We start from the raw sequence: 26,029 nt of genomic DNA, 5'->3' as shown, positions 1-26,029 counted from the left end.
AAACTTTGCTATCGAACCACGGTTTATATTTTCTTTTAAACAGACCTCATCTTCAAATTAGCCTTACCTGTTTAGCAAAGTGCCTCTATGCACTCCTTTTCCAAATAAGTAATGAATATACAAAACAGTGTGTGTGCTAATACTAAAGTCTACATCATTTCAGAAAGGAATGTCCATTTCTGTTCTGTGCTTAGCTCTTACGTAGCTTTTAACAGGATCTTCATATATTTGGTCAAAATGTCTCACAGAAATCAAAAGTATATAGAAATGCCCCCCCCCAGTCTCCTAGTTCTTTTTTTCCCCTTTAACATGATAGAAGAGTATACATTGCCTCCAGAAAAACACTCCTTTTTCCCTTATCATCTCCACCATGATGCCCAGTCATAATTCTGAGTAAATAGTTTTTACCGTATCTTTTCTTCCTAACAAAATCTCAGCACACCTTTTGAAACGAAAGAGTACAACTTTTGAGGACCTATGCAGATAAAGGTATTTGTAACAGGTACATATTGTATGGCACTGTGGTTAGAAGTCCTAAGATGAGTGCTATTAGTGATTTATTAAAATTAGTTTCTTTTGCTTCCCATTTAAGCTCTAAAATCATCTTAGCCAAAGCTGGCAGTCCTGCAGATGTGAACTGTGTTACTACATAATGGGGATAGCAATGGAAATATTTTCTTGAAAAATCTGACTAGCCCTAGTAATACCCACAATTTACTTACATGCAGTCTACATAAACAGCTATGCTGGATTTAGCTTGTGTTTAGTACCACTTGATAAAAACTATTACCAATGTGGTTTACATAAATTACATGTAGTCTGCTCCATATGGAAACCATATTTTAGCAGCAAGCAACGTTTAATAATGAACATTCTGCCTTGCTCTCTCATGGGCAGGCTCTTTCTCGCCTCTCTCTGGCTGTATTATTCCTATGACTTAAGAAGATATTTAGTTCATGAAACAAGTCCTTTGAATATTCACACTGCAGTTAAAGAAGGATTAATTTTATCCCATGTTATACTGGTAACAAGATAACTGGCCTCTTTGAAAAGTAGTGCACTAAATTATCCTCATCCATAGTTTTTTCAAACATAGGCTGATAACAACAATTCACTGCATGAACATCATTATTTGTCTAAGTTATTAATGACTTTTAATTGTTTATTTTATGATAAGTCTCTTTTACTTTAGCCCCTGTCATGTAAAATTAATTAACCAACATGTCATGAAGGAAAACAAGCACAAAGTAGTTTAATATTTTATTACTACTTTGTGTACTTTTGTAACATTTCATAATTTTTGTTTAATAACAATGATATCTTCTACATTTTATTAGATAGGATATAAGGTGTAGTTTAAGCAGAAATCACAGAGCACTATATATCAGAGACAGATGAACTTCCTGAAGATTTTAAGCTTATATATACACTTAGATTTCCTTACTATGTTTAGGCAAAAGAGATATTTTTTCTGTCAGGACTGTAAAATTTTAAGCTGGAATTGTGATCTTTTGAAGTTCATGGCAGTTTTTTTTGTTTGTTTTTGTTTTTGTTTGTTGTTGTTTTTGTTTTCCTGTGGCCAGATTTAACCCTCAAATTTATAATGTGTTTAATATATCAGTTAGCGGGGAGAAAAAGCAGGTTCTAACAAAAGCATTTCCAGAGAAATAAAAGCTATTCCAACAAGAGCAGGCCTAACCTGTTCCTCTGTTCTTTATTTAAATCTTTAATAAGAAAAAGCTTGAAAATTTTACCAGAATCAAATAGTCAGAGAAATGTAACGAAAACCATGAGTTAAATAAATACACAAACAAATAAATAAATATTTCCAATGTAGAAAATTAGAGTGAATTTAACCAACGATGGCAACATTGCTAAGGAGTTTTAAAGTAAGTCATACAATGTGTAAATATCTATAACCCTATGACATACTTCCATATAATTCAGAAAGCTTGCATTAAGGATACAATTCTTCATAGCTCAGATACAACGTAAACTTCCAAACATCTGGCGAACTTCAATGCAGAGCTTTCAATCTCCCCAGAGAGTTATCAATTGGACTATAATGTTATCAGCTTTCACACACTTCTCAGTGCGATGCAATCTACTTGCCTGAGAACATGAGGGAGAGCCAGGAATTCCTGTTCCAATTCCAAATTTGTGGACTCTCTAAGATTTCTGGTAAGTCAAGAATTCCCAGCTGCCTCACTTTCACAGTCTCCAAAAATGGGGATATATTTCTGTGCCTACTTTTCAGATGAACAAAGACTAATTACTGAATTACTGATCATTATATAAATACTTAAAATATATACTTTTTGAATGTTAATGTTCACTTCATTGTCGCCAAATACAGACACTTTAACACATGGAGAAGACTTTAAAGAAGGAACAGCAATCAAAATCTGTATATGAGCAAGACATCTCTTAGATCCAGATACGGTGATACCATTTATGAAAGTAAATCATACTTTCAATTGACGGTATAGTTAATGCAGTAATAGAGTATAATTCATTGTAACTTAGATAGCAGTCCTCTCCTTTTCAGGCCAGTTGACTTGTCAAAAGCACAATTCCATTCCACTTGGTGTGCAACAGTGACCTGTCACAGGGTGCACAGAATACCATGTTATGTTCCCCAAAGACAATGACAACAAAAGTTGTTTGGCTGCTTCCTGAAGGTAGAGTTGTTTGCCAAACTTAATGAACTACCAGAGAAAACCTGGAGGGTCTGGAATCTGTATACTACCAAAAGCCTACCTTCTGACATGAATTTATGTATCCAATGCCAACACCAGACTATGAACTTCTAGCTCAGAGTCTGTGTCATCAGCCTATTCTTTTTGAGAAAAATACATCAGGAAATCTGGATCCCACCAAGGCAAAAGGGAGTTGGTAAATATCAACAACAGTATTTATTGTGAGAAACACATGGAGAAGTGGCAAGAAAAGTGTAGACTTTTTAAAGACAAATTATTCTTTTAGGGCATTATTCACAATTTCTCATTTAAGAGCTTTAGTAAGTGAGAAATCAGACAAAGAAAAAGGAGATATATCAACAAATTACAGTAGGATGGTATGCATCACATAAAAGTTTGAAAATTTCATCAAAGAGAAATATTTATTCCCAATGTACAGTTTGGTAAAGCAAGGCGTACTAGGTGGAACTGGAAGTAATTAAAAAAAGTTCCATTGAGGAAGTTCAAGTTGCATACACTTGAAAAAAACAGAATTCTGTGACAGAACAGCAAGAAACCGAACTTTACTATTGCTTTGTAAAGATCCTCTCACTAAACTAAGCTTTTTCATACAAAGGTGATGACAAGGCACATAAACAACTCTTCATTGGTTTTAATCTCTTAGTATAACAAGTAGCAAATGATCCTCACACTAAGATAAATGTCTACAAGTGGTAATCTCTCTTTAAAGCCAACCTACTCTCAATTCTTTGGTTGAGAAAATGAGACTGCTCACCCTGCACAACATTTCAAGAATTTTTAAATAATTTCTAGTCCCCAAAATTCATAAATATTTGGGTCATGTTCTGAAGCCTTGAAACCAACTGTTCAGAACAGGTTGGGATTACTGATATTCAAATACAAGTACATAGAAAGCTACTAAACATGGAGAGAAGGGTTTACATGGACATCTTGTACAACTGTCTCCAAAAATGTTTAGTGTTCCAGATGAAAACTCCATGACAGAATGTATTTCCCTAAAACAATTCACGTGAAGGAGTTCTGTAATCTCTGATAGCATAATAAAGGTTATTGACATCTGATTTTTCAGATAGCAATCCAAATTTGTAGAGAACCATTTAGGTTTCCATTCACAGGGGATGCACCAATCATAACAATAAACAGTCACTTTTTCCTTATTTAGCTATCAGAAAATTCTGAGAAGAATATCACGTGGTATTTTCATAGATAATTATGTACAGTTTGGGTCAGATCTATTTAACAGGGAAATACTGGCAGAGCTCTAACTTTTATTGTGAGAGTCTGTTACTACTGGCACAAAATTTATGTTCATATTTTTCTAACTTCTAATTTCAGTGTTCTGCTACTAATTACTAATGTCAAAACCAGAACAAAAGCTCACTGCTTGGCATGCTGACTTCTGCACACAGATGTCAAACATGCAGGGTTCATTAATGACTTCAAGGTGCCGGAAACCAAAGAGATGTCCAAAACTGTGCTGTTGATTATTGGTTCTTTTCAGATTAGTATCTTCATGAATGGAGAAAGCACAGTTAAAACCACAATCTTAATTTGACATACACTCTAAGACATTGTACACTTACATGTAGTATCAAGGGAAAAGAACCCAGGAGAGTCTAGAATACAATTTAATATAAGCCTGTTTTGCTGAACTGCATGGCATTGAGTGGTTACCAGAGACGAAAGACTAGTGTTCAAGATAGAAATAATTTAAGACCCACAACTGAATGTGTAATGGTCTTCAAAAACAGAGGATGTAGACTTCTGTCTACATCTGTTCAAAATGTCTTATATGGACAGTTTAAAAAAAAAAATGCAACAAGTCAGCAGTGCATAGTTACCTGTGTGACTGACAAAAAACTAGAATAGGACATAAATTGAAATGTGCATAAGCTTTTCCTAAACATTACAAAGAGTGTATAAGTACACTGATGATCTCCCCATTTAGTCAACATGACATTTTGCAACACTAGAAAACTGTGTTTTAGAAATTCCAGAACTGTAGATTAAAGTCCTTTCTACCTCTGGTACCTATCGACTTACCATAACACACTTAATCCAAGCAGAAGAAAAACACACAGTAACAATTATGCTCTGATTTCCACATACTCAACAATATATGGCTGGAGAAGGAGGTAAATATACAGTAGTTTGATGAAGTTCCAGATTGCACTGTTTTTGCAAAAGCTGAGATTAATTAGTAAGGTAACAAAAGGTGAAAATCTAAACATACGCTCAACCTGTATAAGAGGAAGAGACATCATAGCCATCATCCACAGCATTTCTTTAGACTCCCATATTAATTTTTGCAAGCTTACATTCACAACTGCTAGTGTGAAATGTTTTCTCACATTACTGAGCAGAAGACCCACAGAAACAGCAAGGGAAAGCAGCTATACACTGATGTCAAACTCACAGATATAATGGCGTGGGAGAGTTTTCACAACCAGCATCTTTCAGTTATACAAATCTGTAGCAGCATTTGAAAGGGGTGTGGGTAAATCACTTATAGACATGTGAGGCTGTTCTCTATACACTAGCTCCTAAAATCCTATTCAATACTGAACAGGCTAGTCCCCAAAGTCATAGCAGCATCAGAAAGAACAGAAGAATTAATTGTCACTTATACTTCTCTGGAAGACCTGTGGAAACTCAGAAGATGGCTTTCTAAGTTAGTCTTCCCATATACTTGTATAGAACAAGAGATTTATTCACAAAACTCACCTCACAAACTATGCATTATAAGTTATGTTTAGGATTATAGCATCTGGGATCCCATTTTGCCTGTGAAGAATCCAAAGTCTGGGAATTGTGTACAGTGTTTCAGTTGGGCTGCCTCGTTACCAATAAATCATAACAATGCCCAGTGCCCCCAGCTAGGATCAACCCCATTGTATATGCACTTGCTTGTATAAGCACAGATGGCTTTTTGGATGATTTATCTCTCTGGCAAGCTTGCAAAAACTACCGGACAGCTCACACACAGTTAGTCTGACTTTTCAGGAAGGGTCAACTGTACAGGTGATCTGTTCATGTGCACTAAGCCCAGCATGTCCCAGCCACACTGTTCTTTCTCACTTTGCAGGGACTCCCGGCTCCATGCACATGCATTAGGTCTGGCATTTCTTGGGAAGCATGAGACTCATTGAGCATGTGCTACACAGAATGTGAAGACATTTTTATGTCCAGGAAATCCTAGGCAGAAATACAATGGGCATCATTACTCACCACATCTGCCTTTCAACAAGGTAATCAGAAATCAGTTCACTTGCTGATGGACTATTTGCCCACATGATGAGAATTGTATATAATAAACAGGACTAGTTACAATAACTGAATGTTTACCCACATGATAATGACACATTTGTTTTATTAAGAAACTCTTCTTTAAGTGACTTTTTCACAATGCAAAGTAATCAAGAGGGTATAATTGCTGTGGAATGTACCAATCTGAAAAGCAATTCCAATTATTTTTAAACATGTCCATTAATCCTTATCATATTAAAAAGTTTTGTCAGATCAGCAAAACCATACCACTTCTAAACGATGCTAGTAGGTTTCACTTTTTTTTTTTTTTGGTGGTATATTATTGTTGTTAACTGCCATATTGTCAGCATCCCCTTCTCAGCAAAAATCCTGCAAATCACAATAAATGTTTTTAAAATACAGCTTTTTCTCAGAAAATATACTGTTATTCTGTAATTCTTTTTTTTTTTTTTCCCTGAATAGAAAAATTCAAGTCAGATGCTTACAAATTAACTTTTGAACACTCCAATAACTGTGACTGCAATCATTCCCTCTGTCAATAACTCTCTGGCTGGGCACTAGGAAGACAGCCTTGCTTTCCCATCCCCCACTGAGTACAGAAGACAAATTCCTTCAGCAAACCCTCCTTCAAGCACTGCAGGTCATTTTGGAAATTCACTGCATATAGAGTCCACAAGTGCGTATAGAGCTCCATGGAAGTCACTGGCATTTCAGCCATAAACAGAACTGAAGCCACATATGCTTGAAGAATTAAATATATCCTCTTCCTACTACTTTGATTTCTAGGCTGTTTTCTACTCTGCCTTTGCAGATGGTCTGGGACGAGCAGATCAGGACGGAAATGGCTGCAGAATTAGGAAATCCATCCACACTGTGAAAACAGAGCGTACAATCTAAATCTTTGCTTAACAAATATAAAATATATATAGTCCCAACTGCATTCAGGTTCACAGAAACACTCTCCTGTTTTTTAAACAGAATGATACTCCTTTACTGAGATGCAAAAACATGGAAGATAAAAGGTAGAGCTTGCCTATATCTGCCAAGTATTCTCCCACCACAAGTAAACATTAAAAGTAACACGTTGCTTAGTAACATTTATCATTTGGGTTAAACTTGTTCATCACAGTTAAGATTTATCTTAATGTTTCATAAGCCAAAATAAACAATGACCCTATACTTACAGCACTGTTTTCACAAGTTGTTTGCAGAAGTGCATTGATTACTTCTAGGTTGTACTATACTTTTAGCATGGAAGTTTTAACTTTTCTCTTCTGCTCCCCTGTTGTTTCTACTGAAACAAGTTTTGATAAAAACAGATAAGCACATAGACAAGGGAATCAGCTAAAGCAGCTAGATGTTTAGAAACAGCAACATAGAGATAAAATGCAAATAACTCCAGCTTGCAACAGGACTACTGCATCCAGTGATCTTTAGAAAAGCCTGACTTTTAGAAGCTTAAATGCAATACTAGTAAACATAGTGCCTTTAAGGTGTAATCATGGACTTACAGACAAACTGAAAATCCAGGAAGCAATTCAGAAAGGCCCAATAAATTTATTTTACACTATAGTAGTATTCTATGCAAGCAAATGGACTCTAAGCAATAATGTTGAAAATAAAACTTTCTCTCAACTATGTCAATTAATATTTTTTCTAAGAAAAGATGAGTTAAGACCACGGGATTTGGCTCTGTGTAAAATATTGGTTTCTTTGATTGCAAAAGTTCCAATACAATTTTCCACAGAACCCACATACTGAAATGTGTGAATCTGAAAATTAAACGGATTAGTTATCATTGCCTAGGCACTTAAATACCAGAAATAAGAGCAAGCTGTTCCCGAACAGATTCTGTTAAAAGTTGCTAATGATGACAATGATAAGAAAATATTATGCTTTAGGTAATGTTTCCTGCTATCTCCTCAGGTGTTTTAAGAGGAAATAAAAGGGAGTGGATTCTGTTAAGATCCTAAGACCTCTTGTAAAAACATGTATTAAAGTGAGAAACTAGTAATATGAACAAACACTTTAAAATTAGGCAATCAGCTTGACTAAAGTGTTTGCTTAACATCTCCTCCCATTTCTAAGACATCTAACACATCTCTTAGGTGTCCTTCTGAAACAAACCCAAGCTGCCTCTCAGACTACCAGGAGTGGAGAGTGTCATGACTGAAATCAATTACAGCTCTGCTAGGTATTATCCTCTTCCAGAAGTCTACACTGCACAGCCATCACCACCTCTGCACTTTAGTACTCAACACTGCTGGGCAGGAGGGCAAGGGCCGAAGGACAATTATACCATCATTAGTCTTTAATTTGAGCAGCAGCAGGCATTGCTGTAAAAACCCACAGAACCCAGACAGAACCCATAGTGACAAAGCCCCACTCCCAGCTTAGGAGAAATAAATCTTCAGCCAAGCAGAAAAGAAAATTGTGAGACGTTAGGATCATAGGCATCACTATTGTGCTGAATCCTGTGTGCTGTTATGCTGGGTGTGCCTGGGTCAGATTTTTTTTTCTTAAAAAAAAAAAAAGTTGTTTGTTTGTTTGTTTCTTATTTTTTTTCCACATAAAGATGGCCAACAGAGTAATAAACAATGGTAGATGGTAGTACAGGGCACAGTAATAACACACAAGGAAAGATGGAACACATGAGAGGAGAGTAAGGAGAAGAGCAATTAAAACAACAAAGGGACAGGAGAAAAAGGACAGTGGAAGTATGCAATAATAAGAGCAATTCCAGACAACCAGTAGTAACAGGGTCTTTGCAGGTCTCCAAGGCACTGCAAAAACATGGTGTCATGGACAAGGAAAACTCTTTCATCCAGGGAAGAAGAAAAGACTTAGTTTTGCCTTCAGCAATATGGCACTGTAGTCCTCTGTTCATGTGGCTGAAAGCAACCACCTCCAGACAAAAATTGCTGCAAGTCTTCTCTGGATATGGAGCAATGTCCTCATTCTCAATAGTGCAGAAATGCAAACATAAACTAACAAGTGCTCTGCAGAGTTGTTCACATGAATTTTTTCTTTCTCATCCAGTCAAACATATATTTAACTTGGGATTTACAAGGTTTTTGTTTGCTTGTTTCTACCACAAAGTGTAATACTCAAATGATTTATTTCGTAGCAATGTAAGGATTAGGATCAGACATCACAAGGTAAACAGTCATTGAAAGCAACTGGATGGTAATAGCTCATCACAGCATAATTAGTAACAATTCACTAAATCTATGGACCAGAAGAAGAGTTAAAATGAATGCTCCCACTAAATAGTGTAAATATTGTTATTTGCAAACTGCCCAAGCATTACAACAATTCTCAGGGAGGATCACGTCCCTCATTATTGTATCATTCAAAATTCTCTAAAGCAAAACTAGGTGTGTGTACATAAACTGCTTTTTATGAACATTTATTCCAAATCTACTAATCTTTCTGTCTGCATGTTCATGTCCCCTTTGTGTTAATTTTCTCTGAATATTTTGGTTACTATTTTCTGACACAAAAGTTTGCAGAAACAACTAATTAAGTTTTAAATGAAAGCACTCTATGAATAGGTTCCCAGAACACAGGCATCTGCAACAAAGGATTGCAGGTCAAATATTATTAGGCCATAAGGAAATGCAAAGGTATGCAGTTTGTTAAGTTTCTAAAGTTTAGTTACTACTTCCCCACCTTAATGCGCCTTTTTCCAATGAGTCTGGATAAGCTCCCCTATTTACATAGTATAGATACACATTTTACTAAGAGCATTCCTATCCTTTCAGCCAAAATAATGCTAATGAATTATGAATAAACTATATATGAACAGTCTTCAAAGGTTTACATTTTTTTTCCATTCATATAGTGCTTTTCTTCCTAAAAAGTCATGAAGACTTCTCACAAATGTTGTATTTATTCATTCCACTGAAATGCTGATACGTCTGGTTGAGACTGTGTAATTTCTTCAGATGCACACAAGGATTATGGTAAATTTTAACAGAGGACTTTGGCCTGTCCAAAGTGTACTATTGAATTTTTCAGGCTTTACTGGTTTTTTGCAAGTTGAGTAGTTCAGGGCAATATAGTTACAATAAACAGGCACAAGATCCTTAGGAATACAAAATCAGGACCTTTATATTTACAGACAACAGATACCACCTCGGTTCCTTTGAGAGACCTCCTGGCCATGATATGTCATTCATGTATTTCAGAAGACCAATGGTCAAAGAGTGGGTCCTGCCGTGATTTCAAATGGCAGTCTCAGGAAGGACTGGGATTCAAAGACGTGAGCCCAGTTTCGAGATATCAGACTCCTTGCTCAGGTAAAGATCTCATCACTTCAGCTGGGAATTTTGACAATGTCAGGTTTGTAAAGGACTTCCTGTTTATTTAGATGAGAAAACTATCCATCCCCTTCAGGCTATGCTGTGAATATTACATTATTTGATGTACTGTAAACCGTCCTGAAATATAAAATGTGCAATGGCATTAAAACTGGAATCTTAAATCCAAAACAGAACTGGCACGTATCGACTGATTATAAGAATGGAGTTTAATTTGTATCCTTCTTTTACAGGCTACACAGTATATTAATGGGGCTCTCTCCTTTAAATGATGTAAGGAATATGGGTACATGATATATAAATTCAGGTGAAATAAAGTCCCTATAGATTAGAGGCAGTTACAGATTTATTTTTATTTCTTTTTTTTACACTTTTCATGCAAAATACTCCATTGTTATAAATTCTGTAAAAACTAATTAAAGAGTTTTCAGAGCTTTGTCTTCCAGTCTGTGTAACTGAGAATTTTTATGCTTGACCTGCAGGAAAAAAATCTCCTAGACTGCTGAACTGTTTGCCTGCCTGTCTCATTTCAGAGTAGAAAAATATTATTTTAAAAACTAAATTTGAGTTCTTAACTGTATGCTCATCACTAAACTGTTGTTAAGACATAAAAGAAACTGTTTTCAGATTGTAGTCCCTTTTCAGAAAATCTCTAGGATCTCTTCAACTAGTAGGAAACATAGTCAATTTCTCTATTATAAAATGAGGTCTAAACTCTGTCTTTAAAGTTGTGCTTAAAATGCTATATTTTAAGCAAATTCTTTCTATAGGGAAACATTTTTTATCATTTTTGTACCTGAGTAACTCCATTAAAGTCTCCTTTTGTGGTCATTTTTGATATGAGTAAGATTCAACTCCTGTGGACTAAGTTAGAGATCAAGAGAAGTCTCAGAAAAAGGGTTTAAAAGCTAGTGTTACTTGATAATTCTAACTGGACACAGAGATTTGTAACAACAAAGGATAAATAGGAAGTTGTGTAACAGGTGAACATTAGTCAACTTACATGTTTCTGCCCTTCCTTCTTCATATGTAATTCTCATACCCCTTCTTTCACTGGAATTTTTCACACATGAAAGTATGTGCATGGCATGTGTATGCTCCCATTCTCACAGATTTTATAATAATCAGTTTATTCCATGCATTGCATGACTACTGCTTTTGCTGAAAACTATTTGTGCCTACAAATAGCCAGTACAAAGTTCTGATGCTAGTAATTTCTGCAGAACTTCCTGCTACCAAAACACACATGTTTGTCAAAGCAGAAACCTGTACGAAGTGTAGTCAGGTGTAAGCGTTTGGTAACCATTTTTTAGGAACAACAATGACAAAATCCATTTTTCATTTTTTTCCCTCTAAATTTATTAATTTCTGCTTTTTCCTTATTTTATGATTTTCTTCAGCATGATATTCTTGACTGAAGCATTGAAGACTTACTTTCAAAAAATCTAGCACAAGTGTTTATCCATTTTATAATTATGTGCATATTTAAAGCTTCTTTCTCCCCTCTTCTTTCCCCAAACATATCAGCTTTTATAACATGTCGAATACAAGCTTGTGATAGTATTGACTTGCTATTGTGTTTAATACAGTATTTAAAAAGAAAGCAAAAAAACTCACAAAACAAGAGAAATCCCTCAGAAAGTTTTCAATTTCTAGTCTTTAATCAAATTTATGTCATTTGGTCTATGAGCTTAGCAGCATCCTCAATTCTCTGGCAGATTATAGCTGGTAGCTCATTAGACTGTTCTTCAAGTTAAATTACTGAAAAGGGTGATGTATTTATAATACAGCTTGCAATGCTATAAAATGGCTCATCAATCTGTTTTATTCATGGAAAGTCCACATAAGGCCACTAGTCTGTTACTGGCAATAAACCTTGGGTGCATTTTCAAAAGACCTGCATATTAGATAGTGATTTATAGACCCTGTCCAAGAAATCAAACATGATACTAACAAGGCAAGGCATAACTCAGCTGACACTTCGAAAAGCAATGTAATTCCATACGTACATCATGTGACTATGACCTACACAAAGAATACATAAAAATATCTTGTCCATAAGTATAACATGGACTTGAGAGAACATAATTTCCAATGCACGATCTTTTTTATATCTCTTTCACTGCTGTTCTAAGCAAGTTAAAATTAGTACGTACTCCTCTTATTTGTGTGTTGATGTATATACAGTGCTCATATTGCGTTGCCTACTATACCCATCTTGTGATTGCTATAAAGAAGTCTTTTTAGCATCTGGGAACTATTTACATCTATGACTACTACATCACACTGAACTCTTAGTTTCGGAATAACAACAACAACAAACAGCAATCCGGTCTAAGTTTTTAAAATATTTTTCTTTTCAATCTAGCAAACAGGTTAAAAATGTTAAATTTATTCCATGGCCTCTAGAAATTGCATGCAGGTTTACATTCTTTGGTATTTTTCAGAAAGAAAAAACAAAAAAAAAAAAAGATTTTTTTTTAATATTCAATATGGCAGGATATTTAATAATTACAATACTAGAGATGGCATAAAGAATAGGAAAGGTAACTGTCCGATTTATTATACTCCTTACAACAAATAAGAACAGATTAAAGACGGGAAAGCATAGCTTCCTGTCCAGTATTAACCACGTTCCTGGTGATGGGAAGTTTTTTGATGTAAGAGAACTCTAAATTTTCCTGTAAGCATGAACATTTTTCAGAATGTGTCGTGTGAAGTGTTGACATGACACAGTCAGTCTGCAACAAAACTAATGGAAAAAGTTTCAGTTTTATCCTTCTCTCAAAGATCTCACCCATTTCAATAATTTTAGTAAAATTTCAAATTGTTTGCAATATTCTCTCTTCTTTGCAGTTACTGAGTGAAAAAAGGGAAACTAACTGTAAATGAGAAGAGGTGGCACTCATTACATACACAGTGTTATCAAAAGCACAAAATCTATAACATCAAAGAAGGAAACTATTTTCTGCCCCTATTGCTTCTTTTCGCAGTCACTACAGTTTGATCAACTCATTAAATAAGTCCAGTGACTGAGACCCCATGTATGTCTGACACGAGTTTTTTGTGTGCTTTGTACAGTATAATAAATTTTTAGAATGAAGTGCCATATTAATATGGTAATATTTTTACAACACATTTTCTAGAATGCATTTCCCCAAACTTGTTTTTTGAGTAAATTCTGTTGAACATTATTTATGTTTTCAAAACTCATGAGTTTCAAAAGTTATGCTATTCAACAAAACTTGTAAAAATTGTAAAATGTTATTCTTAAGCAGGGAGGCATTTCTTTTTCTATTAATAATCTACATCCTCTTTCTCAATAAGTCAAAACTCTGAGTAGGTGATACATTGCTTCTACATCATGTAATACATTTGGATGACAATCTTTTGGTACAAACGTAGACAGATTTAGATAATTTATAGTTCATACTACAAAGCAGAATGAGTCTCTGTTAGGATCTACACCATCCCTTGGAAAGTTACATACGGCAAGGAATGTGCTTTCAAATACAAATAATAAGAAAATAGCGGTAATGAAAATTAGCAAATCTTTGAAAAACAAGCAGTCATTATAACCTCTGTCCACTCTTCTCTTCACTTATCCTTTTGGAATTTCTTCCTCTATTGATTAAAATAAAGTTCTATCTCAAATAAAATACAAGTACTTGCTTTCACAGAAAATTCTTACATTTCTTCCATACAGCATGTTAAAATTTTTAGATATTGAAAAAATACTGCTTGAGTTATTAGTCAGAGGACCAATAGCACTGTATTTTAAGATGGCATTTAAAAAATAATAGGATTAACTAATAATGATGATTTCCAGAGTGAGCTTTAAGCTCTACTGACTCCCAGAGCAAAAACACACTCACTCACTGACCAATGCATCATGGCACCTGGTGATGGGTGCTGCCAGAACACAGAGGGGTATCAGACCTGGGCTGAAGGAGATAACTACAGACAGATAAAGGCTTTGCAGTCCATCCATATCTTCCCAGATACCAAAGCAGGTATACTTGCTGTAGTCAAACATGTGACTCAAGCAAACCTTTTCCATAGGAAAAGCATTCCTTACTGTTGAGTTCTGCTCACCACAAATGAATAAGGGTGTTAGGGTTGGGGAGGGGAGAGGAAAGGTATTTAAAAGGAGGGAAATAATATCAGTAAAACAGTGAACGCTTGCAAACACATCACAATTCTGCTGCACTGAAATACATTGTAATAAAATGCAGTAGAATGCTTAAAGTCAGCTCAAATATTTCCCAGAAATGTGGTCATGTTTTTACATGTACAATATGCCTGGGTCGTTTTACTATACCAACACAAATAATTACAATCCTATTAAAATGTTTCTGACTGTGATTAGTCTAAAGTGGGCTCGTTTCCCACTCCCCCCATCAGGCCCATTAAAAAAAAAAAAAAAAAGAAAAAAAAGAGAGAGAAAAAAAAAGCCATGCTTTTTCTTTGTGAGAAGTAGCAGTGTTTTTTTCCTTACGTGTTTCTTTAGACAGTTCTTGCATTCTTGAACGATTAAGTAGAATTAATGTCTCTTGAATGTTGAGGCACTGGAAAAAATCGAATTCTCTGTCATAGGGAATGTGGTGCAGAACTGCTACCGTGGACCTCTGGAGGGAGAGACAGGAGCTGTTTCGGCAGGCTTGGGTTTCTCTCTGTTTATGTGAAACGGACATTGGCATATCTTGCCTGGACTTTTCCTGTGGGGTTCATATGGTAGGCAGGGTGGGGAATAGTTGTCTGAGCCATACCAAGGTCAGCCTGCTAGAGCTGACAGTTTCTGTCTCTGTACAAAGAAAAGAATCAATACTTTTGGACTACGGCTGTGCCCTCAGTGTAAAACAACAAACATGCAGCGTCTGACATGTTTCTAGGTGATTTGTGGCAGAACCTCTTGTCTGATCTGTATCCAGGAGCTGCTGTGTTACTGCTCTGTGCTTTTCTTCTCTCTCTCGCCCCCCCCAGCTCTGTGATGTCTAATACTTTACTCAGGTACAGAGGCGTGTGTTCTACCCTACAGCTACTTGTCACTCAATAAATCACACCTACAAGCACAGTCTGCACATAGTGATCTGGGCTTTAACAAAGGATCAGAGGGACAAAGTGCAGGCAAGATACTGTAATTATAACAAAAATAAAACATTCAGGGGGTTGTAGCAAAGACGGGCTCTAAGGCGCTAATAAAATGTTATTAGAATTGCAGTTTTGTTTCAGTCCTTCAGGTTCCATTTATAACAAATTTTCCATCTTAGATTCCTCTTGTTCATCATCTTTTCAAGCTAAAACACAAACTTTAAGGAGATTACCTATTTTATGAAAGTATCTGGTCCTGGATAACAGAACAGTCCTGTGTCCTACTATGTGAATCACTGTCACCTACAGTCAACACCAGTATTTTGTTCTTGACTTCTTAATCTGAATTGCCACATGGTCTAACAGAACTGTAAATTGGATCTAAAAGCAAAAAGTACTAATGAGACATATCTCTCAACAATCTGACAATCTGAACATAATTTGAACACAATTATTTGAAAAATTACTTGGAAAATCTTGAACCAACCAGGACTTATAGAGTGTGCATGTTTTGTCTGATGCAATATATATATAATTTATACATGATATATATAATTTGTGTTAAAACATCCCAACAGTTAATCTTTAACATACAACATGAAGAAGCTATATTTGCTTTGAAAAGAGATTTACAATAGGCCTATTCTCCCAGCTACGTTACCTTCAAGCAGTGAAGCTGTTAGGCAACTCTGATATGAGGGTGATGGACAGTGCCATCCATCCTGAGCATTTTAATACACCCATTCATATTATCATAGACATTTCAGTCAAATCAAACACCTTTTAATGCAAGGTAAGCAATTCTCCACCATGGAGGTTTTGTACCACCCTGCTGCAGCTGTCACTGGTGAGAAGGAGCAGGTTAGGGTAGCTCCACACTTCCTACTCAACCAGCAGGCCAAGTTCCTTCAGCCATGTGCTTCAACAATAGGGGATCAATAATTGTGGTTTAACAGCAGGGAGCCACCAATCATCGTATGAATGATTAAAATGTGTCTGCATGCGCTCAGCTTTTCAGACTGACTGGGCCACAAGATCAAAGCTTGTATGCTGGATTTAGTGCTGTGGGATGAGATCTGATTGGGAAGGTGCACAAGATAAAGAGAAACGAAAGACAGTCACAGGTCAGGCAAAATCTGGAGCAAATGCTTCTAATTTATACTAGTCTTGGAGAAGTGAGATCACTGCATCTGCTCTATGCATTGCTCACCTTGGCACTTTCCCACCATTTTTAACAGTGGCAATCTTCCACATACATCCTTTTGCTGGTCCTCATTAAATCAGCATCTCACTATTCATGGAAAGAAGGAGCAGCTTTGCTTGCATATTTTAATGAACAAAGACTTATTATTTAAGCACAGTCATTACAAATGAAAGTCATGTTGATGAGCTTGCAAAGGGTCAGCACTTTCTGACTGGGAACAACTGACCTTCTGCCCATACCATACTTGCTGATTTCTCCCACAGAGAAATGCAAAGGACTATCACACTTGCCTGCCCACACACAATAGAAATTATGTCACTGTCCCAAAACACTGATATTTTCTTGAAGCACCTACTATTACTGACCTTAAGACCACCCCTGAATAAACAGAGGAAAAAAACAAAACACCACGGAAAACAATGTTAGAAACTTAACAACAGTTCTAAATCTGCTGAACATTTACTGCTGGCCTGAATAACTCCAGATGGTCCAAAGAGAATATCACTTTTTGATCCTTTAACTTAATACTTAAAACCACAATTAGAACCCTGAATGTCAAACTGCTAATGATTCGCTTACTCTTCTAAATTCTGGCTAACTGGCTACATACTATGACCCTTTCAACAACGAATCCAATTCTTTCCTCAGGCTTTATGAATCTGTACACAATTGGAGATGTCTACTGGGAAACAACTACATTTGCCATATGGTTGTCCTCCAAATAAACAAACAAAAATAATCCAAAACAAGAATTCTCACATTCTTTTTTTCTAATTGTCACAAGGTCCTGTGAAAGTCAAAAGTATGCTACTTAACAAAGAATATACCAAAATAGCCCATGTGGTGTTTTGTATTGGAGTGGATAGAACTCACTGATTGCCAAATCCAGTAAAGGACTTCTCTCTCTTGTTCTCCCTGACTATCAATGCATACTTTTTCAGAAATCTAACCTATCTCAAAACAGAAAAGAAGAAGAAGAAAAAAAAAATCCCACAGTTTGTCCAAGCTATTTGTGGTTATCCTAGGAGTCAAATAAATCTACAGGTTGAAATCACCAATTCTTCTCTCACATTCCAAGTAACCCAATAGCAATGCTCACCAGTCAAAATTCAGCTTAAGGGGAATGTGAGGTGACAGAAACACAGCAGAAATGTGCATCAAAAAATGTGCAATAAACTGCAAAAGTACTTTGTAAAACACTTCTCTTAACTTCAAAGAGGCTTTACACAGGCTTTTCAAATCATGCTGTGCACTACAAATGCTGCAATTTCAACTTAAATTTCATGCAGCAGCAAACTAAACTTATATGATTTTCAGCATATACACACAAGCAAATGGAGACATATCCAATTATTTGCAAGTTCAATGCAATAAGATGAAGTAGGCTTTGATTTGTAACTTTTTTTTTTTTTTTGCATGTTGTTCCACAGCACACTGTTCTTCTATAACTAGCACCAGTGATCTGTGATAACGCAAAACATAAAATCATGGATTACTGTAAATCTGCTTCCAGATCTACCCTAATTGTTGCATTTCATATCTGAAATCTGATGAAAAAAACTCAAAGGCTAACATATTCTAGAGAACGCATCTTGGTTCTATAAGGAAGGCTAGGATTAGAAGGTACTTCTGCTCAAGTCAGTTGTGCGTTATGCTTAACTCAACTGGCCCCGGTCTGCTTCAGTTCTTTTTCAACCTTTCCAATAGCCTAAGAAAATATTTTCCCTCTTAACACTTGCCTCCAAATTTGCACTTTCATATATTACGGGCATTACTGGAGGATGGGCACCCCTCTATATAATTTTAAAACAATTTTAAGAGAATTGCTTTATAAGAGAGAGGAGGAATACATTTAAACTAATCATGTTACAATATTATGGAAAATTACACTTCACAGTTCTTTAATAGTCTCAGTGTTCTTTTATAAGATCTATCATCATTTCAGAGCTTTCCTATTCTTATATCCAATACACAGTTTTGATACAGCATACTCTGACACCATGTTTTTGGCAAATTAGCTAATGGATTTTTCTTGTTGTACCTTGTTTTATGTATTTAGGCCTCAGTACTGCAAAGTTTTAAAAATACATTTAAGTATATACACTGAGGTAACTGCACAGATATCAAGTGCCTGTGCATTCACTTTATAGATGTTTGTCTATACTAAGGACTTTAGTCTCCTGACAGAGTAATGCTTCATAAAGCATAACTATATGTATGTATTTTTAGCCTGTGGAAAACATAATTATTATAGATTAATTGTATCATCGGGTAACATCTTAACTGCTGTGGATTTCAATTCACTTTATAACCTACATCAAGGATATATTATTCTGCTTTTTAGAATTAGAAGATTCGCATTTCTTTTACATCTTTTTATTTTATTGGATTTTCTTTGACATGATTTTAAGAAATACATTATCTATCTATACCATTCTTGGACACACATCATGAGATGTACTTTTGCTCTTGGGCTCTTATAGCTACACGTTATCCTAATTTCTTCTCATCTTCAGTTCTCTGCTTTCTTTCCTCCCAGTAATTTTGGAATCCCCTTGATCTTTCTTACATTGGTTGCTGAATATCTCTCTCTCTCCGTCTCTTCCCACGTCCCCAGCCCCTGTTTCTGTCAATGTGTGTGTGTGTATACTACGGCATAGGAACATATTTCCTATTATCTGTATCTCTAAGTACAGATATATTAAGAAGGAAGGAGCATTGTTTAAGAGATCTCAAATGGTGAGGAAAGAATTATGTGTTAAATTATTAACAGATTATTTGTGAGTTTCTGTGCATTGTACTATGTAAAAAAAATATAGTTTAGCAAGGTAGTTAATGAAATGTACATCTCTTTCTAATATCGAGTCCCTACTCTTCCTGTCTTCTAACCCAAGCAGATCCCTCAAAGACATTTTCAGAAGTGATTCTTCCTCCAGCCCCACTAACTTTAAAATCAAAAGCTTCTCAAAATTGGACATTAGGAGTATCAAAATTCCCTAAACCATGCATAATGCATTTTTATAACATTCAACTTGTTAAACTTATGCAGATACTAAGTATTGTTAAATTATAAAATTCTAAAGGCATTTTAAATTTACAACTTCCAGTACGTAATAGATAAAACAGACATGCATAAGCTCATAGAGAGAATAAGTCAGACAGATCACAGAATCACAGATCATCTATCCGGTCTTCAGAGTACACACAAGCAGCACAGAAACAACCTGCAAGATTTCACCATGATGAAATAAAAACTTGTGGTTTGCTAAATTGTCATAGACAACAAAACTAACATTAAAAAGTATATATATCTATTTCAAGCAACAAACCTGCTGAAAACTTTTTTATCTGAGCTACAAAGCTTTGTTTACATTTGTCCAATGTAGTAATGATTATCAGTTTAAGTGGTGATAAGCACATTATTGCTGCTTTAAGAAACAACCTTTAGCAAGCAAGCACTAGGAAGGCTAGGGAGCTTTGAAGAAGTTTTTGGCAGATATTAGCAAAGGACATATAATGAACTTGCCATCACATGCAATTTTAGCCAAACTATGAGTTAATACTCAAAGAAACCAACAAGTAACATGAACTTATTGTACTAAATTTTGGTGCTGCCATTGCTCGAAATGTAGGTTATGCTGTGGTCATTCCAGCTAGTTCTCCCCACGCTGACCCAAGCCAAGTCCATGCCCTGCTGTGGAACTGATGACGGCAGCAGCCAGCTCCCATGGACATGCCACAGCAGTGTGTCCTGCAGCAGGATGCCTTTGCAACAGGCTCAGTTCCCATGGGGTGGTTGGAAATTTGGTGACTCACTTAAGCCCTGTAGAGACTTGCTGGAGCTCAGCAGCTGGAAGGTGGGACTAGCACAGAAAGTGATACAATCACGTCTCTGACTGAGTGCATCTTTATCATGATTGATTCTTTATAACTGAAGGAAGAGTTAGTGATCCACTTTGAAAGCAGTCACCAGCAGTCTTTCCTTTGTCTTCTTTCCAGTCCTCAAATAATACATGCCATCCACTAATAAATAACTGCTACACTCCCTGGGGACCATGGGATGAGACATAGGTATAGCAAGCTTGCAGCTGGCACTGTCACCCAATCGACCTGGGACAGAAAATAACCTGCCTGCCTTGTAATGCTCTCCACCACTCTGTTCTCAGTGGTGTTCAGAATCAAAAAAGGCATGTGTCGATCCATACTCCTGTGAATATATGAAGAAGCCAATCAGGAAATGTTAGCAAATTCTACAGCTTGACAATACATGCCACAAGCAGGACTAAGGATCTAACACACAGCAGGCTCCACTCTCCCAAACACCCTAATCTTCACTGTGCAAAGTGAGGTGCAGTTGCCAACATGCAACAGGAACATCTCTTGTGCCTTGACAGATGTGTAAGAAAAAAAGAAAGAGAAAAGAGAATGAAAGCCTCTGCTACCATTTCTATCCATTTATACAAAGGCTACAAAAAGAAGACTCAAGTCTGCCATTTGCTAATTAGCGTCTTCAACATACCACATTTATTTTCAAAAAGGGAAAGACAATAAAAACTGTACTTTCTATGTTTATAACTAAAATGCAAAAGCATCTGAAAGTAAGTCATTGGCCACAAAAATAATCCAAGTGTATATGCAAAAACTATTGTAATAGTTATATATAGATATATATATATATACATATACATATATATTTAAACAGAACATGACTGGCTTACCACTGCAGGACATAAAACTTAGTTTTGTGTTTACACTGTACCTTTGATTGGAACTTGGATAGAGCTACTGTTGCTAAAATGTACAGTGTAATATTGTTGACATTTCTCATGTTGGACAGACTAATGTAAATATACATTTTGCTACAACTAGAAATATGGTTTTGATAGATTCTCAGATTTTAAATTGATTGTAACTCTGAAAAGGTCTCTGCCAAAATGAGTTGATATTTCACAAGCATGTGAATGAAAAGTAGATGACAATGGATCAAATCTGGATCAGAATAACTTGACCTAGTGGTTTATGGCTTTGTGATTTCTCTCCCTCCCACAATTTTCATGCAAAGGAAAATATCTCAGGCTGTACTGAGGCAGTTAGAATTAGTCATGATATCCACATGCTAAGATTTTAAAAGACTTACAGAAAATCAGCTACTCATAAACCACACTTCACATTTTTAGGTCATAACTTAATTATGGGGTATACAACATTTCAGATATTGACTGACTTAATTTATAGAGTGAGTCAATATTACTAGATAAAAGACAGCAGAGAACAAGATACAAAGTAAGCCACAGAGTTCATTTTTCAACCCCAAAAGGCAAGTATTTTCAAAGTAAATATAAACTTCCATGTTATCTCCCCGCAGTACACAAGTTAAGAAATGTCTTATTGCCCCAAAGTGGTCCTCAGATGCCACTTTGCCTACAGAAGTCTCTCTAGTTTTGCCTACAATCATAAGGCTCTGATTGTATTTTGTTATGCCTCGTTAAGATATTTGGTTCCTCTGGTACAGATTCAGTTATCTGATAAAAGTAGTTCTTGTAGATCTCATACCAGGTCATTAGCTTTTAGCATGAACAAACGAAACACAGGCCCCTTTAATACTGACCACCTACAAAAGCTCCAAAAAGGGACACACAATTCAGTCTCATACAACTGAACTGTGTTACCACCTCTTCAGTTTCCTTCGATGCCTGCCTGGTTGACCTTCTTCTCCATGCCACCAGAAATATCAAAGTAATGTGCAAAGCAAAATGGAACTTGAAATAAGTACATGAATTTTCAGCTATCATGATTCTCTTTTTCTCCATGCCTTCCTGGAAGTCCTCTTCTTATTTCCGGATCACTTAGCCCGCATCAGTTAGCCCAATCCTGATACATCTTTACAAATGGCCAGCACAGAGATTTACAGTACTTGCCATCCCACCCTGGGATCTCTTCACTGTAAAAATAAGATTTGTTCTGTGTTTGTAAAACGGACAGACTCCTGGCCCATAGCTGGAGCTTCTGTGTGCCTCTTCAATACAAATAATGAATACAGTCATGCTCTAAAATAAAAATAACTTTTTTTTTTTTAGAAAGGTAGTTGTCTTATTTCTAGACTAGTGTTCCCAGGTAGGCAACCTGGTGACAGGCTCTAGCAGTGTCATTTGTTTCTTGTTTTGCTCTTCTCACTTTTAGAGATTCTGAGCTCCTCCTCATTACTCCTTGTACAAGGTAGCAAAGAGCAGGAAGAGCACAGGGTGGTTTCTACAGCTATACAAGTGAATACAGCATTAAAGAATTTAGTTTCACCCTAAGGCCATCTGCCTTAATCTTTGATCTTGTTTCATCTGCTTATCCAATGTCTCTTACCTGGTAATTTATGAAAATAAATACATAAATAAAAAGTATTCTACTACGGAATCAATAAAATAAGCAACAAAAAATAAACCACAAAAACAAAAACAACAACAACAAAAAAACTCATGTTGCCTCACCTGCATTGTACTTCATAAGGAATGTTTACATAATTCCATCTTCAAAGTCAGACATTTGCAAAATTTAGCAGCTATCACCTACCTCTGAAATGCAAAACTACCTGCAAAATCTTTTCAGCTAGCTGCTATATGATCCCCAAAGCCTACCCTAGTAGTAAGGCACATCCTGGGATATTGACCAGTTTCCAGCACTGGTTACCATCACTTCTTGCAAAACCAGAAAACTTGTTTTCAGAAGGCTACATCTCAGCTTAGATGTGCCTTTTCCTTTCCTGACGGCAGCCGACAAGTCTGAGAGGGACTCAGAGGTAGAGCGAGCACAGTGGTTCCCCCCTGTGTGGCAGAACGGCAGCCCTCACTGCAGGCAGTTGGTTTTGTTACATCCCCATCCTGGCCGCCCCGGAGCCCCCTCCAGCATAGCCCACCTACATATGTGAGAAGGTATACAAAGTATCAGAACTTGAATACCATACAAAGTAAGGAGCTACATCTATTTAACTTTGAAAACACATGCCAATGAGAGTGACCTTTGTGGGTGAAGGATATCAAAGAGAAGAAGAAAAGAAGTACAAAATTTTCCTTCTTTGGCTTCTCCTTTTTAAAGAAAATTATTTAAGAATTTTTCTCCCAAAGCTAACTGTGATACCTATCCAATTATTTGTATAGCTTATATCTCTGATACAACCAAAACCCAAGCAACCTCGGATCATGTAAAACATTGTTCCAATCCCACTTCTTTCCTGACCATGCAGTTGCAGTTTTCCACTATGTGCCTCTGTCCTGATCGATATGTTCCTGTAAAGGCAGAATAACCGGCCTGACTAACTTCTAGAAAGCTAATCAAGTCTAACTCAGATTTATCTGTGTTGCTCATCTGTGACTGAAAAAAATGTGCTTAATATCACTGTCATGCTTAGGGTCTTTCAAGAAAAATCCAGATATAACGCTATGAAGTATTTCTACTCTTACTGCAATGTGGTCTTATTATCCATCTTTTTCTTATTAAGAAAACACCAAACAAATAATTCACGGATAATTTGTCTGAAAAAATTCACCAACTACTGATTCATAAACCATAAGAATAATGCATACACTTAATAATTAGTAAGAATGGTGCAAAGAGAAAAATCACTACTAAAAACTTGCTTCATTAAAGAAAACTCAGAGGCAGATACAACAGTCTCTTCAAAATGAAATGGTTAAATTTTCCACTAACTTTTTTTAAATTAACATTAGGCCAGATATTTTTTTAATTTCTTAGCATAGAATAAATCAAAATGTACCATTTCACTTTATCATATATAGAGTTCTAATGTATCAGTTCATTTTAGTCCAGAATCATCAGGCATAATTCAAGGGTAAGTCTAGGAATCCCTGCCACATTAGACACTAATTACTCAATTCATAAAAATGGTGTTTGTAAGCGCATTACATGGGTTTTGTCTACTTGCTGATGCCATAGAAAGACTCCTGTTTCAAACCAGTTCCCCAAAAGAAAATTGACACATTTGGCAGCAAAACATTGACAGGATGTAACCGGACACGCAAACTATGCATACAAAGATCTGGAAGAAAGTTATGCTACACAAAACTGAAATTGCACTCAGAACAATTTTTTTTTTTTTTTAATATTTATTTTTTACTTAATGGGAATTTAACTCTATTGGCCTGCTTTTCAAAAACTTATTGATTTCCAAAATGTCACTGAAATCTGTGGAAGCTGCAGTTGCCTAGTGGATTTGGAAAACCAGGGCACATGTTATCCCATCAATTCTCCTGTCCAAATTTAAGGCCCAATCATTCCAGTATTCCCTGTCTGTAATCAGCTCCAGTAAGTGTTGGAGTCAAGCACAGAGTAGTTCTATAGACTTGTCCGATGCTCAGATAGTTGTATTTTAATTTCTACTTTACTTTTTTTTTTTTTTTTTTTTTCAGTTATAAAACAACACTGTCACCAATGAATGCAGCATTTAAGGGAAGTTTCTCGCATAACTTAAACAGTGTTTTTTTATAAGTAGCTTTAAACATGGTTTGTTTGAACATGAAAGAACGCATCTTTGGTTTACATAAGGAGTATCTAAACACTTGACATGCAAGTGAAATCTATTTGTTTTAAAACAGCACAAAACTGCACTGCCCACAAACAGTGAGCTGCATTTATAATGAACTTTGCTGTGCTTTTAGAAAGCAATGTCTGGAGGCTATTTGCACTTAATGAGTAAGGGGACAATGAGTTAAAAGAATACAATTCCCATCCTTGGGGAAAGAAAATTTAACTGTAACTGGGAGTCAAGTGTGTAGCTGTTTACACAGAACTCTGAGCAAGTTCCTTCAAGCTCTATTATCTGAATTGACAAACAAAGTCACCCTAATAGATGACAAAAATACATCAAAAAAAATCATGTTCTACAATCACAATCTGCTATTACATCACGAGGCTCACAGAACATCTTTGCAAAACAAAGTATATTGACTTAAATGTGTATTTATCTTCAGCGCACAAAATAGGCTCAATTTACATCTCTGAACATTTTTCAGCCCACTATATGACTTCAGAAGGGTGGGATGGTTTGTTTATTCCTGAGAGAGAAAACAGGGTTCTTAAAATCATATTTTATAAATATTAAAGCAATTCGAACAGTTTGCATTTCACTGCAGCTAGCAGACTAAAGTTTATATTCATCTAGTACAGTCACCCTCTCCTCCCATTCTCAGGATTTACTTTTACACTTATGCTTCTAAGTTTTAACAATGTCTGCAGAACTATCTGTTCACTCTGTAGGTCTTAATTTTGCTCTCTCCCACTCCTCCTCCACTCTGTCATAGATTAACCCAATTATTTAAGTAATCTAAAACAAACACACACAGACTGTTCCTCAGAAATATCTCTCAGTGTACATTATCCCAAACACACTAGCCTAGGGGACAGAAACCTTTTATTTATTC

The 26,029-nt window shown here is 36.0% G+C and overlaps 1 protein-coding gene and 1 long non-coding RNA gene across 12 annotated transcripts in view; one reads left to right on the top strand and one right to left on the bottom strand.

Annotated features, from left to right (window-relative positions):
* Positions 1-26,029, bottom strand: part of BNC2 (basonuclin zinc finger protein 2) — a 382,991-nt gene that overhangs the window by 204,566 nt on the left and 152,396 nt on the right. The gene's annotated exons all lie outside the window — the stretch shown is intronic.
* Positions 10,163-26,029, top strand: part of LOC136789135 (uncharacterized) — a 28,110-nt gene continuing 12,243 nt past the window's right edge. Inside the window, exon 1 of the long non-coding RNA XR_010827947.1 lies at positions 10,163-10,288. This is a non-coding gene — a long non-coding RNA (uncharacterized lncRNA). The remainder of the gene's footprint in view (positions 10,289-26,029) is intronic.

Source organism: Anser cygnoides, chromosome Z (genome assembly GCF_040182565.1).
Source record: "Anser cygnoides isolate HZ-2024a breed goose chromosome Z, Taihu_goose_T2T_genome, whole genome shotgun sequence".
Taxonomy (NCBI): domain Eukaryota; kingdom Metazoa; phylum Chordata; class Aves; order Anseriformes; family Anatidae; genus Anser; species Anser cygnoides.
This window is presented reverse-complemented; position numbering and strand designations above follow the sequence as displayed.